The sequence below is a fragment of the Centropristis striata genome, chromosome 13 (genome assembly GCF_030273125.1).
Source record: "Centropristis striata isolate RG_2023a ecotype Rhode Island chromosome 13, C.striata_1.0, whole genome shotgun sequence".
In the NCBI taxonomy this organism is placed as follows: Eukaryota; Metazoa; Chordata; class Actinopteri; order Perciformes; family Serranidae; genus Centropristis; species Centropristis striata.
In genome coordinates this window covers 314036-334244 of record NC_081529.1, presented here as the reverse complement: position 1 = coordinate 334244, position 20209 = coordinate 314036, and the positions used below count along the sequence as shown (strand labels likewise).

The 20209-nt window shown below is 39.4% G+C and overlaps 1 protein-coding gene across 1 annotated transcript in view; it reads left to right on the top strand.

Annotated features, from left to right (window-relative positions):
- The first annotated feature begins 3013 nt into the window (after positions 1-3013).
- LOC131983407 (paralemmin-2-like) overlaps positions 3014-20209 on the top strand; it is a 53077-nt gene continuing 35881 nt past the window's right edge. The window contains exon 1 of the mRNA XM_059348127.1: positions 3014-3216. The gene's annotated coding sequence lies outside the window, so the exon portion shown is untranslated. The remainder of the gene's footprint in view (positions 3217-20209) is intronic.

Sequence of the window (20209 nt, the reverse complement as noted above, 5' to 3'; positions counted from 1 at the left end):
TGGAGCAGGGGACATGGAGGCAGCAGCAATCTCTTCATAATGAGATGTAAATAGAGGCGACTCCAGGGACAGGAGGCTCATTTCAGTGGATGACAGTGCAAAGAAATGTACGTGACAGGTAGCAAACCTGCATGGAAATAAATCACGATTGTAAAATTAGGACACAGCCCTTCTAAGAATGGGCCCTTTTATTTGAAGCCCCCCAGCTAACACTAAAGTGTCTAAAATCAATATGTTTACAATAATAATATATCAAATAAAAAATCGTAATAAAAATCAAATCAAATCAAATCAGATCTGACTTTCTATTCTTTATGTTTTCGAGGAAAATCTTGTACATTTAATGCCTCTATTTGTATCAGACAGCTTCAGTTAGGCATACTCTTTAGTTAGTTGGCTGTATCTGTATATATTTAACTCCTTGTAGCATATAAAGTAGTTAAATTAGCTCCATCTCAACATTTATCATCATTATCATAAAATGAATCATCTCAAGTAGGCTACTGCTTACAATAACTGCTTTGATATTATCTGAAATTAGCCAGTCTGTTTAATCATGTCTTTGTTTTGAGTACATTTGCTGATAATACTTCTGTAGTTTCATTAAAGGGACATTTTAAATCCAGGACTTTTGTGATGTTTTTTTACACTGTGTTATGAACATTATTAGGTAATTATAAAGGGGAGCGTGTCTATGTTCCCCTCTTTGTATGAGACTGGGGAACATAGGACCCTTTTTCAGAAAAAAGGTCCTATGTTCCCCAGTATGTATTGCTACAGGGCAACATAGGACCCTTTTTGGGAAAAACGGGGAACATAGGACCCTTTTTTCTAAAAAGGGTCCTATGTTCCCCACTCAGGAAACATCGGGATGACCCCTTGTAAAGCATGTCTATAGTCCCACTACTGCTAGCTAGTGAACATGGTGAATTTAGCATCTTATAAGCCTATTAGTCAGATATTTCCCTCAGGAGTTGGTGAAGACCAAATACTCAGCTACAGGGACAGAGAATATTGGACTTACATTTACAATACTGACAAAAGAATGACTTCAAATAAATACTAATATTGCTATATATCTGCTAAATGTGTAAATACACACCTGTTAGCTAACAAGTTTATCGTTTGTCCATAGCTTGTTTAAGTTAACCCTCCTGTTATGTTTGTTTCTCAGGAACAGAAATAATGTTTGGGGGTCAATTTGACCTGGGCATGTTTTATTATCCAATCCAAAATCCCAATAAACATTGTTTATTTCTCATTAATAACTCAATTACTAACCATTTCAATCAATGTTTAGTATAATGGTGTTGTTAACCTCTCACAGATCATGGCTCAATGAGGATAATTCACTCGTTTTTCATAAAAATAAAAGCATGTTGAAACATTTTTTTATGTTCATTGGAAGGACCTACATATAAAATACAATGGTTTTATATGACATTGATTTTTAAAAAATATTATTTTACATTTTTTCTTTTAATGGAAAAGTAACTATTAACTATTAGTAACTTTTTTTTAGATTTTTAAACTTTGAAATGGGTAAATTTGACCCACAACATAACAAGTTAAAAAATAAAATGAAATAAATCTGTTTTTGTAGTAGATAATGACATGCCAACTGCCTTAATGATGCCATTAATGATGATCTTCAAATGATTGTTATTATCATCATATAATTATTATTTATTCATATAATTAGCCTTTAAACAATGGGCAGGCAGCGAGGTTAAGGTGCAGCATATATCGGTTGCTATGACGACCTTCTGAGAAGTCGAGCGGTCCCATTAAAAGATTTTGTTTTTTGTGTTATTGTAACAGACTAGGTGACATATTAATATTTACCTCTGAAGTTATAAGTTACACCGTCTTTAACCCTTTCATGCACAACATGGTCTAAAGTGACCCAACTACGTTTTTATATTCTATATCTTAATAAATTAAATTAATAAATTAATTTCATAATTCAGTATTCCATGATCATCATACATCCTAATTTTTTGTTTTCATTTCTGAACTTTCGAATAAAAAACATTTTGTATCACTACGCTTTTAATGCACAACATGGGTCACAAATTTGGGGTATTGTGTGTATAATTTTAAGGAAAAATTAATTTAATCAATTTTGTTAATAAGGCTGAAACATAAAAAAATGTGGAAAAAGTGAAGCGCTGTGAGTACACTGTGACAAAATGATTCATAAACATGTTAAATATATTGAATATATATGAGTGTTTGGCCTCTCTTACTGCTAAAGTAACTTTTTGAAACAAATTACTATTATTATAGTATTAGGTCATTTAATCTTAAACCACATTTGGATGAATGAGTCATTTTTGACCCATGTGTGTAAAATTGATGTAATAATACAAAAACCATTTATCTTCATAAAGTATGAAAGGAAAAATGGTTTTAATGATCTGTTGTAATAATAAAAAAAAGATATTTAGAAAAATACTTGGACTTTTCAATCAAAAAATAAATTGATTGAAAAATATAGAGCAAGAAACACACAGCAGCATGAAATAACATGAGGAATGAATGCGATGTTGTGCATCAAAGGGTTAAAACCAGTTATACAGTCTATGGATAAAACGTTTAAAATATTTATTGCAGTAGTTGAGATTTCCAGGATGCCTTTGAACCTGCCTTGAGCAGCTGTGACGCCTGTCAGCGACCAATGAGAGTGAGCTGTGTGAGACCGCTGAGCTGTGATTGGTGGAGAGCTTGGGGGCGTGTTCCATGTTCTTCCTGCTTGGTTTGGGAGCGGGAGTCACCAGTCTGAGGGAAGTTAACGGGTTAGTTGTTCTGGTGTTTGGAATGCGGCCCGCAGGAGCCTCTTTAATATTATATAATATTACTGTTAGCTGATTAATAGATAGCGGCTCTGAATTAACGTTATTAACGTTATTAACGTAATTAACGGCAGCAGTGTGCAGCGCCGCGCGCTGGTCTGCTCCGGTCACACACACACACACACACACACACACACACACACACACACACACACACACAGATAGAGTCACTCCCCCTCAGTAACTCTGGTCCTGTTGGGCTCCTAAAGTCCTCTAAAAGCTTCTGTTGACGCATTAACGGGACCTAACCACCACTATATGCACGGATTTATGAATGCACACTGAGTGTGTGCAGTCTGTTTGAAAAACTGAATATTTTATATTTAGTTGCTGTGAACTCATCACCTTCAAGTCGTGAAAGGTAGGACGCTTTGTTCATTACTGCTTATTCATGCTAAACAACCAATTATTTAGTGAACTCTGTGACAACATGTCGTTATAAAAATAAAAATACATCTCCTCCACAAACAAGAGCCAGTCAAACCTCTGCACTGTTTATTCACACTGATTTGTGCCTGAGGGAAATAAAAGGTGGAACCAGCTAAGTTACTTTTGCACAAACATACAAACAATGTGACAATAATTACTCAGCATGGAAACAATCAAATACACCAAAATAAGAGCAAAATAATATTGGTAGTAACAGCAGAATAAAGATTAGACATGGAAAGACTAACTTTTAGAAATAGGGAACAAATATATATTTGGAATAACTGTAAAGAAAGGCTGATAAAAATCTGGAAATATTTAATCAAATTAAGGAGATGAACTAAATCAGGGGTGGGCAACTGGAGGCCCGGGGGCCACATACGGCCCTCACCCTCACCTGAAGTGGCCCTCAGTACAACTACATGCATTTGAGCATGAAATCTTAAAAGTTCAGTGTAAAAACGCACAAAATTACTTCTTGTCTTTAATGTTGGTCTGCTGTTCTTGCACTGAAAAAAAAATAAATCACAGTAAGTGGTTATTTTTATTTGCTTCAAACCTTTTGTATTCCTATTTATACTGTTAAACATGCATTAGAGCATGAAATATGTTAAGTTACTGCACTGTTAACATATTTAAAATGTCAGTTTCATCATATCTGGCTAGTGATGCTCCTATATGTGGCCCTGTGGTAGTGAACATGATAAACTGAGGCCCTGCAGCATTAAGCTGCCCATCCCTGAACTAAACGGTCCCCACACCGACAGTAACACTCACACAGATACATGAACACGCATACATGCACCACCCCTTATTTTCCCATTAGTTTATTGAATAATTTATTATTTATTTTTGTATTTTTTTATGTTTGTTTGTTTATTTCTTTCCTTTGAGATCCTCATTTGGGAAATACCAGTCCGCCTCATATATAGGTTTGTCTGTTTACCTTGTGGTTTGTTATTTACCTTGTGAATATATACCTGGGAAAAAAGGGGGAAAAATGCAAGGTACAATATTGCAAAGAAACAAAATGACTGATTATGTTTGTGAAGGTAAGAAGCCTTGCAATATATTTTTTTTTTTTAAATTACTCAAACTTTAACAGTTACATTTGGGAGATACACATGGGAAGGAACAATATTCTGTCAAAGATGAAAACAGTATAAAAAGGGAATAAATATGTTCTGGATTCCATGAACATTTTATGATATCCTTAAAGATGTAGAGCTGCAACAATTATTTGAATAATTTAACAATAATTGATTCATAAATTAATCGTCAACTATTTTGATAATCAAATAATTGGTTTGATCAGTTTCTTAAAGACAATAAGTCCAAATTCTCTGATTTCAGCTTCTTGAATGTGAATATTTCTGGTTTCTTTCTTCCATTATGACTATAAACTGAATATCTCTTTGGTTTGTGGACAAAACAAGAGATTTGAGGACGTCATCTTGTGGTTTGGAAACACTCATTGATATTTTTATACATTTTATTCACCAAACAACTAATCGATTAATCGTTTAAATAATTGACAGATTAATCGATAATGAAAATTATCGTTAGTTGCAGCCCTACAACCAATGCAACAATAATTACTCAAACTTTTAACAGTTTAGATTTGGGAGATACACATGGGAAGGAACAATATTCTGTCAAAGACGAAAACAGTATAAAAAGGGAATAAATGTGTTCTGGATTCATGAACATTTCATGATATTTTTATACAGATGCAACAAAACAACAGTCTGCATCCAAAATATCTGTTTTATATGCAGTCCAGACCACACAGTAAACAACAGTAAGTCATTCATGTGTTACAATCCACCAGTGGACACTAACAGCAGAGACCTCAGTCCACGGCAGGACAGTTAATACGACCCAACTGTTACCAGACAAACTGCTGGGGGACACGTTGTCTGTCCCCCAAGGAGCCAGAAGCCATTTAGTCTGGCTGCTTTTATTAAAGCTGATGGCTGCAGTCCAGGCACACCACCACACCACCACACCACCACCACCACCACACCACCACACCACCACCACCACCACCACCACCGCCCATCAGCACCACCACACCACCACCACCACCACCACCACCACCACCACCCATCAGCACCACCACACCACCACCACCACCACCACCACCACCACCACCCATCAGCATCACCACCACCACCACCACCACCACCACCACCCATCAGCATCACCACCACCACCACCACCACCACCACCACCCATCAGCACCACCACACCACCACCACCACCACCACCACCACCACCCATCAGCATCACCACCACCACCACCACCACCCATCAGCATCACCACCACCACCACCCATCAGCACCACCACACCACCACCACCACCACCACCACCCATCAGCACCACCACACCACCACCACCACCACCACCACCACCACCCATCAGCATCACCACCACCACCACCACCACCCATCAGCATCACCACCACCACCACCACCCATCAGCATCACCACACCACCACCACCACCACCCATCAGCATCACCACCACCACCCATCAGCATCACCACACCACCACCACCACCACCCATCAGCATCACCACCACCACCACCACCCCCACCCATCAGCACCACCACACCACCACCACCACCCCCACCCATCAGCACCACCACACCACCACCACCACCACCCATCAGCATCACCACCACCACCACCACCCATCAGCATCACCACACCACCACCACCACCACCACCCATCAGCACCACCACACCACCACCACCCATCAGCATCACCACCACCACCACCACCCATCAGCATCACCACACCACCACCACCACCACCACCCATCAGCATCACCACCACCACCACCCATCAGCATCACCACCACCACCACCACCCATCAGCATCACCACACCACCACCACCACCACCACCCATCAGCATCACCACCACCACCACCACCACCCATCAGCATCACCACCACCACCACACCACAATTGTGGAAATTGAGATTAGGAAAGGACATGTGCAGTTCAGACACGGAAACCAGAGGATGCTTACTAGTGCACAATATATGTGGCTTTTCATAGCCGGTAGTAGGGCTGGGCGATATGGACCAAAAGTCATATCTTGATAAATTTAGGCTGAATATCGATATACGATATATATCCTGATATTTTTAACACAAAGTGAGAGCAAATGTTCAGTCAAAGTCAAATATGACATGTCACTAGTAGTTTTATTGAAACTGTTTATTTAAGTAAACATAAATACTGTATAACAACAGGAGTAGCTTTAAAAAAAAAAACAAAGATGAAAAAAAATGCTAAATAAAAATAGCCAATGAAATGAAATAGGCCAGTCGTTTTCTGAAATAAATATGTTTATATGAGAAAAGAATAACGAACATTACAAAAGAACTAAATTTGACAAAGCCTAGTAACGGCAGCATTTATATGTAAAAAAAGAAAACATTTGAAAGAAATTTTAACTATTTCGATATATGCGATATGGTCTAATTCCACACCATATTTAAAAATATATTGATATATTTTTTATATCGATATATCGACCAGCCCTAGTAGGTAGTAATTGTTTAAAATATGTGACCCATATTGAGAGAAGGCATTGATGAAAAAAGATCAAAACGTGTGTGTTTTATGCATCTGCACCAAGCTTCACAGGTTCAGAGTTATAGCCTATTTTAACTAAACTGTGACATTAGCGATGCATTAAAGCACACATTAGCCAGAAGACCAGGAAAATAACGTGATATCCTCTAAGGATTATTAACTTCTTATCAATACTTTAAATAAATGAAATACAGAAATATTACAGCGGTGGCTGTATTGTATTGTGCCTGTATTCAGATTCTTAATGAGCAACATTATGCAACTATTTTGCCTAAAAGTAACCGCTTTAAAATAATTTTCATGCTACTCTGACTTGTAATAGGACAGCAAGTGAAGTACCTCGGGCTGCTCTGCCTTCACTCTTGTTATCTACGTCACCTGATGATGGATGGAGAGAGAAACTGTCTCTTGTTACTGCTTCTAACTAGTGGTCGACCGATACGGGTTTTTAAGGCCGATACCGATTATTCTGACATCAGTCTTAACTGATCTCTGATATGTGCTGCCGATCCTTGAAGTCGATATTGCCTTTTCTCCCTCATTTACATGATAAAAATGACACAATGATAACAAATGTTACACAAGTCTCAATTTAAACAAAAAAAGAAACATTTATTAACAAAACAAACAAAACATATTAACAGTTGGATATCAACAATGTGTCTGTAGTTCCCTGCCTGGAGGTGGTGCGCCTCAGATGATCCACATATTTGATGTGTTTTTCTTTTTCCTGGTATCAGCAGCAGCTCACCGGAGAATGGAGATGTTGCAGCGAGTAGGGTTGTCACGATACTAAAATTTTCAATTTGATACTCGATACCATTTTCGATATCACAAGGATTAAAACAAAGACCCCAAAATTTAACAGAAATATTTTTATTAACAAGAAAAATGCAACATGTAAAAAACGCAAATATCAGCCGATATATCGGCCGGCTGATGCATTGGTCGACCTCTACTGTGTATCTGTGGTCAGTGAGCTCAGTGAGCTGTGCTGCCAGCAGCTCTGAGCACCGGCAGACTGTTGGTGTTTACACCGCAAGCACAGGAGCTCTGGACCACTGGGAAAAGGAGGTGTTCAGGCCCGTGGTGGGAGAATGCTGATGGAGAATGTTGCCGATGTGCAAGTGGGCAACAGAAGTGGCAGCTATGACAACAATGCTAAAGCCACTGCGAACAGTCCTAAAAATGGCAGCAGACTAGCAGTGTAACTGGAGGATGAACCGGCCGTTATGCTTCTGTGAAATCACTGTGGGTCAGGAAGGCGTTATCAGCAATAACTGCCTTCTGTGAGCAGTGCAGAGTGGCAGTTATTGCTGATAACGCAGTGACACACACAGGGACCTGCAGCCGGACCAGTTACAACAACAGTTTGTTGTTATTTGTTGTCAACAAAAAATAGAGAAACTTGGATTAAAACACGCAGGGAAGGAGCGTGACTTCATCCTCTGGTCCAGACGACATTACTCCACGATATCTTTACATAGTAAGTCGTTGTTTGCTGCTCTTTTAATGTCCATGTCGTGTACACTTAAAACACTCCTATCACTTTGTTGTCTGCACCAATTAAGGGTGACAGTATCATTTTCTTATCACGAGATGCACAAAGATGACTTCCTACATGACCATCCAATGTAAAGGAAGTAATTATTTATCTTCTTAAAGAGTCTAGCCGTAGGCTAGACATTAGAAGTGTGTGTGCTGCTGCACATGGCTGGATGTGTTTATGTGTGTCTGCATGTTGGAGCATCAGAGAGACAGAGTGAAATCTGCAGCACGCTGAGGGTTTGACAGTGTTACAAGCATCCAGATTGGTGCCAAATGCTGCCAAGACTCACTATCAGACACCCACATGCTGGAGCGGAGCACCTCATTAGGTAGGACAGCAGCAGTGGGGGGGTGGGAGATGAAGGGAAGAGTTGTTCACACTCCATCTGGACGGAATCTTTAAAAATACTCCTGCCGTGTTGGGACTCTACTAAGGCAGTTCAAAGTGTTGGTGACACGGAGGAGGGGTGGAGCGTTGTAGGTCACCATGAAATCCTCTGAACGGGCATCTAACTGGAAATGAAGCTGGACTATCAGACTTGAACTGCCCACAGCTCTTTAATATATAAGGACGATTAGTTATAGCTGGCCAAGCACACTCAAGTGCATAATGGGGTTGTTAGGCCAAAATGTCAAGTACAGTGAGTAACAGGGTGATAAGGAGGTGGTTGTGGAAACTAGGTTAGCTTTTTGTCAGTGTTTTATTGCGAGTAGCTTTCTTCGCCCAACAGCCTTTCATAACCATAAAATATTATGTGTCCTACTATGTGTAACTGATTGGTGGTTGTTTTGAATAGCTGAGCTCAGTTGAGTTGAAAAGCTTCTTTGTAAAAATGTTTCAATGCTCAGATATGCCATAGACGTGCTAAGGATGGTTAAAAATTAAAGCTAGGGCTTTAAAGCTTCAGTTAGAATTACCCATGAATATTCGAAGCTTCGACTAGTCGCTGCAGTTGCCAGTTGCAGATAGATTTCACCAGGAACAGCTGCTTCACGTTTCGGTGTTGTGTTGAAGACCATTTCCCCATCAAGATGATTCCCCAACAAGAATTAAAACCAACCTATTTAGCTAACCACGGACGGAGGCGCTATGATTTAACAGGAGTGAAACACTTTTCACACACACAACAATGGCAGATACCAGAGATGATTGCAGCCTACGGAGACTACTTACTTATTTATGGTAGAAGCACAAATGTCAAGAAAAAAACAAACAAATCAACAAAATCTGCAAGTCTGAAATGCTCCCGGTGGTGGTGTGAAATCATGCGTAGGATGGAACAAAACCGCATATGGTCACCACCACTCAAGAGGACCGGGATCCGGTTTCATCTGGGCTTTTAGAAAAGTCCTCCACTTTATCCCCTGCTGTGACAGTTTGTTTTATCTCAGATGCTTCATGATCATTGTCTGCCTAGTTGAGCTCCACTTCTTGCTCTTAAATGAAAAGGCAAAACAAAGCATTTAAATACTGAATTGGACGCCGATCACCATGGCAATGGTCTAAGCTTTGAAGCATTCAGGTCAAGCCTAATTAAAACCAGGAAGTTTCTTTGTAAGGCTAATAATATACATGCTTTTCATCAACGTGTACGTGTAGCCAAGCGCTGGTGACATGAGCTGCATTCTTCACATTGTCTGTAAACTTCCTGTGTCCCAGGAGGATTAAAAGGATATCCACCTTGGGACTGTTCAGAGCTGAATCATCCCTGGCTAATGCTCGTTTTCCTTCAGAATTTGATTTTGTAACCAACAGACAGTAGAGCCATGCTAGCATATTAATGGATGTGATGTGTTTCTGGTTACAATGGCCTCAGTTAGAATGTTATCGTATGTTTGTTGGGGTCAATTAGATTAGCAACATTAGCTGTGTATTGACTAGCGGGAAAAGTGTCAGAGTCTCTGCTGATCATAAACATAGTGATTGTGAATTAACCGGGATCGCTAACTGTGCACAGAGTGTCTGGTGCTTGTTGTAAACAAACAGAGATCGCTAAGCTAACACCTCCTGCAGCAGCAGCACATACACACTGTACTGCTACAGAGCTAACTGTTAGCCTGTTAGCACATACACACTGTACTGCTACAGAGCTAACTGTTAGCCTGTTAGCACATACACACTGTACTGCTACAGAGCTAACTGTTAGCCTGTTAGCACATACACACTGTACTGCTACAGAGCGAACTGTTAGCTTGTTAGCACATACACACTGTACTGCTACAGAGCTAACTGTTAGCCTATTAGCACATACACACTGTACTGCTACAGAGCTAACTGTTAGCCTGTTGGCACATACACACTGTACTGCTACAGAGCTAACTGTTAGCCTGTTAGCACATACACACTGTACTGCTACAGAGCTAACTGTTAGCCTGTTAGCACATACACACTGTACTGCTACAGAGCTAACTGTTAGCCCGTTAGCACATACACACTGTACTGCTACAGAGCTAACTGTAGCTAACTGCCGCTAACAGCGGCTCTTCTTAACAAGCCGGCCTCCGGCTCATTAGCAGCTCTTTAAGAAGAGTAAGAAGGAGTCTCTGGATTTGTCTCCAGTGCCTTTCTTTAAAAATAGTCTCTAAGGGGGTCTGAAAAGTCGCTAAATTTAGCAACAAAGTCGCTAAGTTGGCAACACTGCTTCACTGGCTTTTACAAACGGCGTGTGTTGTCGTGTAGAGTACTACGTCACATCCTGCTTAGTGATCTATCCAATCAGCAACCAGGCTGTTTTCAGGGGAGAAAACAGACCCTGCTCTACTACAGGGACTAAAAAAGTCCAGACAAAAGCCGGCTCTGGACTGCTCGACCGGCCCTCATTCGGGTATTGCCCGGTAGTGGAAACAGCCCTATTTAGTCAAGGTTTGTGTTTTGTGTAGAAACACATGTAATTCAATTTGAACTACAGAAATGATTCTCAGGCATCAACTCAATTATCACCTCTCGTTCCCACCTGGCTCTGCTCCGATGTGTTACATCCTGGATTGAGGCTTCTTACAGTTTCTCTGACAATTACACTGATGGATCACTCATTTTTGCATGGAGCACTAACCTGAAATGCCTTCCCCCCACCTATTTCTGTTCTGTCCCAGCCAAACCTCCCAGGCTGTGGGTGTCCATCATGTGGCTTTAAATGGTACAAAAAGAAGACGCGGGCTGACATGCTGAAAAAAGACCAAAGAATTGCAAGGGCCTGCAGCACGCAATGAGCTGTCAGTTTCCGACCCGTGAATCAGCTTTACAACATGATCGATAGCTCCACTGGGACGCAAAACCTCTGCCCTGATTTTGTTGTTTGGTTTATTTGCAGATAACAAAGCCATCGTTTTTAGACTCATTACAGGTCAACAAAGCAGTTTCAGACACAATCGCTCTCTCTTCCCCAGCTGCATGTCACAGTCATACATACATCTATCCCTTTCTTTGTCTTTTACCGCTCTCTTACTCTGCATAATTTATGAGGCTCTCTGTCCCACAGACCCATTACTCTCTCATCAGGTGACCCAGTTGTGAGGGGGAAGCCTGCGGTGCAGAAATGGCCAGTGTGGGGCCCATAAATCAACATTTATGGAATCATTGTCCACTCATTCAGATGTTGAATGTGCGATCAGAGTCTGCTCTAGCTCAGAGATAAAAATGATGTAGTACTGGACTGTGGCGGGTACTGTTATGTTAGTGACGTGGCTCTGGAAATTAAGGTCGGGATCAAGGATAACATCCATATTTTTGACCTGTGGGCAACTTTCCAGGGACAGTGGAGGCTAACTATAAACATATTTCCCCCCAAAGACTTTTAGCACCAATGACAAGAATTAAGTTTTTGTCCTTGCTGAGTTGCAAGGAGTTGTAGGACATCTAATTATTTACTACAAGCATTTCAACCTGTTATTTATCAATGTGTAGGTCTTCAGAGGATAGGAAGGTTAGGTTTAACATGTGTTCAGCCTAAATGTAGTGACACAGAGGTTAGAAGGAATGGAAGTGGGCCCAGTAATCACCCATGAGCAGACTCACAGGATATAGACTTTGCTTTTAAGCCTGCTATTGGCCACCTATTTTAGATGAAATTGTCCTTCCCTTCTGCTATTTGTGTGTTACTGTTGCTATATGAATCAACAACAACAACAACAACAACAACAACAACAGAAAGTGCACTCAATAGAGTTGAAGTCTTTTCCATGTGTGAATCTCCTGCAGGATCTGAACTCCCCTCGTTTTAGAAGATGTTTGCTTGGCGTCTTGTGGACAGCAAGGTTATTATAGTTAATAAAAAAAAAGGAAATAACAAAAACTAGAATTGAAAAACATTTTCGTTAACTGAAATAAAAATAAAAATGAGAGTTTTTAAAAAACAGTAACTAACTTAAACTGTGGTTACAAAACTAACTAGAATTATAGTGAAAATGTCCTTCGTTTTTGTCTTTGTCAACTTTTTTCATCCGTAAACCTTTTTGGTTGACATGAAATCTATTTCATCTATCTGGTTTTATGACTTAATAAACTTATTGGGGCTGAGATGGATCAGACAAAGGAAATAAAGGAAACATTTATTGTGACTAAAACGAATAAAAACTAAACTAAAACTAAGCATTTTCCTAAAAATAAACACTAATTAAAATGAGCAAACTCACTCTAAAAACTAATTAAAACTAACTGAATTTGAAAACAAAAATTGACAACAAAATTAAAACCAAAACTAATGAAAAATCCAAAACTATTATAACTTTGATGGACAGACCTATCAAAGCAAATCAGAGTTTATACAAATGAGCATCATGATGAAGTTATTTCAGTTACCTTTTGATCCAGCAAGACCTGTGTATCTTTTTTTAATTGTTTTTTTTAAACCTGTATTGCAGACAGACTTGATAAAGCATGAATTTTGACTCTTACACATTGGCATCGTTTTGTAGAAAATTCAGCATACTTTTGATCCGACTGAATGTATAACAACCTCCAAGCTAGCAACCTACACACTGAACATGGCAGTCATCTAGCAAATGGCAATAACACACGTCCACGTACGTCATTTGAGCGTTTTAATGCTTCTCCATCTGCAAATGTTCCACCAAAACATTTTCCCTCATGACATTAATTTGCGAAGGTACCATCGCTGCATCCCGGGCTTAGCGCCACACTAGTTGATTGTTGCTGGTTTAGAGAAATACAAAACCCCAGAACATTATTTCCCTTAGTGTGGAACTATGATGTGTTCAGCCAGTACTGGCACAGCGATAATCAAAGTGTGGAGATATGAGAGACAATGAAAGCCCTGAGGGACTCCATATTCATCAACTGTGGAATGGGATTCCTATTAGACAAAAGAACATTTGTTTAGAGCTCTATGTGTTCTTTACCCACACAGTGTTGTCCATTTGAAGACAAATGCATCACATGATAATGTACTATTGTATGTATGTATATATCTATATTTATAATTAACATGAAGATCATTTCCATTTGGAAAGTCATTGGATTATGATAGTTTGTTCTTCCTTCCTACTTTTAATTAACCTAATTAAACCTTTAGCTGGGTAACCCCTCTGAAACACCTAGTGTCTCTCTAGATCAGTGTTTAAACCAAGTCTGCATCCCAAAAATGGGTCAGGCCAATTGCCAGCTATGTTTTAATGAGCTCAGGGCCAGGGAGCCAGATGATTTTCTTAAATGGATCCCAGGTTTCTGGAGGTTAAGAGCTTGTGTGACTGAGCACTTTGCTTCACCATGGAGTTAAGGCTCTAATAATGCTCGACGGTAGTTTGTGTTACATCTTAAAACAGGAAGCAAGGCAGAGGAAGTGAAGTGGAAATATAAATGAAGTAGAAATATGAACTGATCTGAGGAACACAGACAGAGGGCTATTTAAAGAAAGCGCATCAACAGCGGCCACAAATATCTCTGCTACTGCCCAAAATAGTTCTCTCTTTTTCCCTTTTTATTGCCAGCTGATGCTAGATAAAGGATCATATTTCTAACAATCCAAGAGGAAGAGGATACATACTTTGAATCCATATTTTATTTCAAAAACATTCTTTACTGAAATGGTGTTACGGTAATGAATTTGTGAATCAAAAATATGTTCAAAAATATAGAAAATCTTATTTTAACACAAAACAATGAATTGTGCCTCATTATGGTTATATTGTTCATTCATATAAAAGTGAAATATATTTAGTTTAATAAAGTATGTCCTTATAATCTTCACAGACAGAACTTAGACTTCATGAGAATCACCCTACTGGTGTATTTTCAAAGGCAAATCCAACATTTAAATCCCAAAATTCCACGTCATCTGTCTACGAGTCACAGAGTAAACTATGGAGTGCTTCAAGGGTCAAACTGCAGTGCAACTTGCTGATGATGTAACTTGGATAAATGAGTAACTGGACATCAAATAAGTTGACTAAATATTCACTTTGAAAGCTTCAGGCCTCTAGAATCGAATTATCATACCACGCTGACATAACTTGAATGTCATAAATGAATTAGGAAATGGTCATCAGCAACATGTAGCATGCAGTTTAATGTGCTAACACATGCTTATTAAATATGCTCTTTAATCCCCTTTAAACTTCAATTAGCACCATATATTGACCTTCAGTAAAAGGCCATCCTCTTTCATGCAATGTGAAACTATAATATCTGACTGGAGGAACATGGCTGATCCCTGCCAGCCTCTCTGGGGATATGTGAAGGGCAGAGCAGAGGAAAGGGAACGTCAAATGAAGTAAATATGAAACAGAAGAGTGTTGTTGAGCTTAAATAGGGCCTTGTGTTCATCTCTACCTGGAGCCATGCTGCTGTATGTGGATGTAGCTCACAGGCAGCCTGCAGCACAGTGCAGTGCTACAATACATACAGAAACACTCCTTCACAGATCAGATTTCTGTGTGCGTGCCCCCAGCACTCCATGTCTCATGCTAAATAAACAAGAGTTTAGAGTGCTGTGCTGCCAGATAGACTAAGACAGAGTCCAATCTGCAGTTGGAGTGGGAGGACAGAGAGACAATGCTGCATAATTGCCCGTCATGCGTGTCACGTCTATCAGCCTGAGTGCATGCTGCATGCTGCTCTGAGCTGGTGAAGAGCCAGCATGCTACGTCCCTGTGGCTAGTTCGTGGGTGGATCAGTGTGTGCACATTTGGTGAAATCATATGTTTCCTTTGAAGAATGTGGGTGATTCTGTGCGTACGATCATAATGTGTAGGCTGCAGCAGCTCTTTGATTTCCTTAAACAGGAGGGAAATATCCCGTGGAGAGGGAGTGGAGGCTTATAGCGTCTTAGCACAAAGATCATCTTTATTCAACAGCAAGCGAATGGAAGAAGGAGAATTAAAACTGAGATGACTTTGAAAGCTCTAGTTTACGAGTAAAGACACCTTGACATGTGACAATAAAGCTGTGGACTTTGTAAACAGAAGATTATTTTGTATAACTGCTAGTACTCCGACAACCTTATTTTGGTGTTTCAGAGGCGGATTTAGTGATTCCAGGGGCCTAATTCTCTCTCTCTCTGAATGAAAATCCAAATTTACCAACTTACCTTTTTTTAGTTTTAGCTGCTAGAGCTAAGGTGGCCATGTGACGGTAGGCCTGCTGGCCATGCTGAGAGTCTACCGGAGAGATATACAAATGCAAATACAAATACATAATACAAACATAGGACCCTTTTTCAGAAAAAGGGTCCTATGTTCCCCCGTATGTATTGCTACAGGGGAACATAGGACCTTATTTCTAAACAGGGATGATCCCGCCGGAGACCGTCTTAAGGATAACGGTTGTGACGTTCAAGTCATGCGACCGTAGTATGGTTTGCAATGGCATTAAGTTAGTTTTGTTACTTTTTTTGTTACTAGACCGCATGCTACTTGGGGTTGGCCTACAAAAAATATGTTGTTTCCTTTGCTCTCTATGCCGGATTGCAATGTGATTTCACATACTGGGGACGACAATGTTAAGCCGTCGCAGAATGTCCTTAGGCAAAATAACGGGAGAGCTTCATTACGGCACTTTTGCAGAAACACAGTATGAAAAGGGGCTCACAGTCCTGATAATTGTGCTACTAATGCTGGTGATTTGCATGTTGTTGCTGATCTTATTGCAACATTTTGCTGGGAATTGAATACAAAAAAGTTTGAGAAGTTTGAGAACCATTGACTTCATGAATGTAGACTCTCAAGTCTTGTTGGAATGTCTACTGTGAGTTAGTGAGTAGTCCATTCATTTTTAAATTCTGAGTTCTGGGGACCCACTAAGGATGATAAAAGAATACCTTTGAAAGAATGTATTAAGTTATTGCAGAATAGGGCCGGGCGATATGGATCAAAAGTCATATCCCGATATATTTAGGCTGAATATCGATATGTGATATATATCCTGATATTTTTATCGCAAAGTGAGAGCAAATGTTCAGTCAAAGTCAAATATGACATGTCACAAGTAGTTTAATTGAAACAGTTTATCTAAGTGAACATAAATACTGTATAACAACAGGAGAACCTTTTAAAAAAAAAAAATATAATATAATTTCAATAAAAAAATATCTTAAATAAAAGCCAGAGCTTGCCTGGAGCAAGGATCACAGTGCAAATTTAAACTATATCGATATACGATATGGTCTAATTCCAAACCACATTTAAAAATATATCAATATATCGCCCAGCCTTATAGCAGAATGTGTGTGTGTGTGTGTGTGTGTGTGTGTTTAGCCTTTAGGGGCTCAGGCATATCGCTGCCTTGCCGAATGGTAAAGTCCAGCCTGGTTCTTTGGACCTTTGCAACCTTAAAAATGAGGGAACAGAGTTCAGATGTCTGCTATAGGTCAAGATAGCTCAAATGGCTTTTGTTGCAATTGTATATTTTTCAGTCAGTTTTGTTTATATCTTCTAACTTGATTTAAAAGAGGAAAGCCTGGAAAGTGTGAGTTAGGAAGGTCAGACAGTGAGAACAGTGAGAGCGGACTGTTTAGCTACGAGATGTTTCCTCTGCTCACTGACTCACTCACAGCTCACACTGGGACATTTAAATGTGGTGTTAAATGAATGTTCATTACTCTCACTGCTGGTGTTGTGCTCCAATGAATGTATTGGTTATTATTTCACCATCCATATGGCAGTTACTATGATTAATATATTATTGACTAACATTGATTACACTTGGTATCTTCAGCTTGATTGGAAGGCAGTGTGGTTTTAATCTAGCTATTAGTAATGCTACATCCTAGCTGTGTTTAATGCCAATGCTATATAAATAATGAGCTCCATAAACATTTAATGCAACGTTTTTTATTGACTGTCAATTTAGAGATCAATTGAAAGAAAATTAACAAGCTGTGTGATTAATAAAGTGACAAACAAGTCTGGAATGCCAAGTTGTCCCAGCTGAAGTCGTGCATGCAGAGACTGCTGACTCCAAAGAAAGACGGAGCAGAGGGGGCAAAAAGATTAAGAGTCTTTTAAATACTGGGCCAGCATATGAGATTCACACAGTCCTGCAGAGGTCAGCTTCTTCTGACCAAAGCAAAGCCACGGTTATTTTGGGACTACGAGCCAGAAACAGTATGAACCCACAACTCAGAAACCTGTAGATGTACATTCTCCAAACGCACACTTTGATGACGGTTAAAACTAGAATGGCATTTAGAGAACACAGACCTCCACCAACACCAATTATAGATTCATGCTACTTGGATGGTATCCAAGGTGTGTCCATGAACTTTAACATCATAAATAATCCTATAGACTTGCATTGTGACAGAAATGTCTGTAAATCACTGGATACATTTGGTTTTGCTTCACAACGTCGGCAAAATAACTTGTTTCATTATCAGCATTTAAACTATTTGGTCTCATAACATTTGGAAAGTCTAGTAGAGACAGATGATGAAATAATTGTATTTACATTCAAGTTAATGGAGGGCAAAACCGGAAATTAGCTGACTCGGCTGGCGGAAGTCTAATGCTTTTGTTCTATGGGCCTATAGATTGGGAAACCCCAGGTTATTATATACAAGTTTTTTTGCCTCATTTGCCAATGAACAACTGTCATAGGAATGAACGGGGCCCCACACCCAACTTTCAGTATAGGTGAGCCAATAAATGTATCCCAAATTTCACCAATTCCCCAAATTGTGGTTCCAACTTAAATTTTCCCATTTGGAATCTCATTTTTCTGATTATGCCAACACCAAGTTTCATGAAAATCTGTGAGTAGTCTTTCTGAAATCCTGCTGACAAACATACAGACAACCCAAGTTGAAATGATGACCTACTTGTTGGTGGTAATTATCTGGAAAAGTGATTTTGGCATTCAAACTAGGTCTAGGACTAGCTACATAACACTTTGCTTAATATTTACATAATATTTACACTAGTCTACTTTCCTGGAAATATAGGGCATTTGTGCCTCCCTCAGTGCAGTCGTGAATAGTTCCTCCTTTAAGGAGCTTAATGAGATCATTGCATGGTGTTAGCTGTTAGACACACCAGTACACACTCATTTCCTTTAAATTGGTCCACTTATTGGACCAAGCTGAGTTTGTTACAGTATGGTAGGCATGTCACAGCAGAGGATGCACAAAGATGAAATGCCACTGTGGCAGCATTTAAATAATGGGCTGCCTGAGGTGATACAGTGAGGGAGTGAACATGGTGATGACGGCATCAGTTATGACACCACCACTTTATCACACTGCCATACCACGTTAAGTGCTCTAGCACCACACATGCAAACATGCTAAAGTCGGTTCTGTAGCAGCTGTGACTGTCAACAGTTTGTGAATAACTGCTAGTCTCGGTGTGTATACAAATATATTTTTCAAATGGAAACACCCACTGAGCCTTTGCAGAAAGCAGTGAGGTAGGCTACAACAGTAAGCTTTTCACAAAGTCTGGAAATGTCAGCGCAGAGTTCTTATATCCAGTCAGATCAGACCTAACATGGCTTCTGTGCCAGCTATGTTAAAGTGCTTCTCCAAACTGCTATGGATAAGGATCTATATGGAGCTACATCATCATCCTGCAACTTACATTAGTTTTACATTGGAAAAAGTTTTGTAAAGGACTTGGGAAAATAGCAAAATATAAATACCACATGGTATTGGGTTATTTTGCACATCTATGTTATATCGATTCATGGTCACCAAATATCGATATTTAGTGTTCCGATGGCCATCAGTATTTTGGCCGTTTTTGTTTTTTTATGGATGCCAAAGCAGGCTCACTTCTAGGAATAAACTGGATATACTGGTATCATATTAAACTAGAAGATCTAATGAATCTATATGCACCGTTAGGATACTGTGTCGGGAAGTTGTTGAAAAAACGCTGCAAAGTTAGGAGCAGTGAAGCTTAAAGTTTTTCAAAGTTTGATAAAATGCTGCAGTTGTTGTCGTCCAACATGTTTGATATCAGTTCTGTTTGACTGAATACTTTGTTCGTCAGTCTGGTTTGACTCTCATTGTGGAGAAATAAAAAGACTGAAGTGAGATGAATAGACTTTTTCTCTTATTTGACAAAAAAAAATATTGATTGGATTTAATTTTGTGGACACAAAATGCAGTGAAACAGTTAAATCACAATATTTTGTATGACAATGCTCACCATATTACAAAATGCTTAAAATCGCAGTAATATCGTTTCGTGACTCAAGTATCGGGATAAAATCGTCTCGTGGGACCTCTGCTGATTCACACCTCTATGAAATACACAGCACACAAAAGTAACTAATTGAAATTAAGTTTAAAAAAAAGCACCTTAGATTAGCA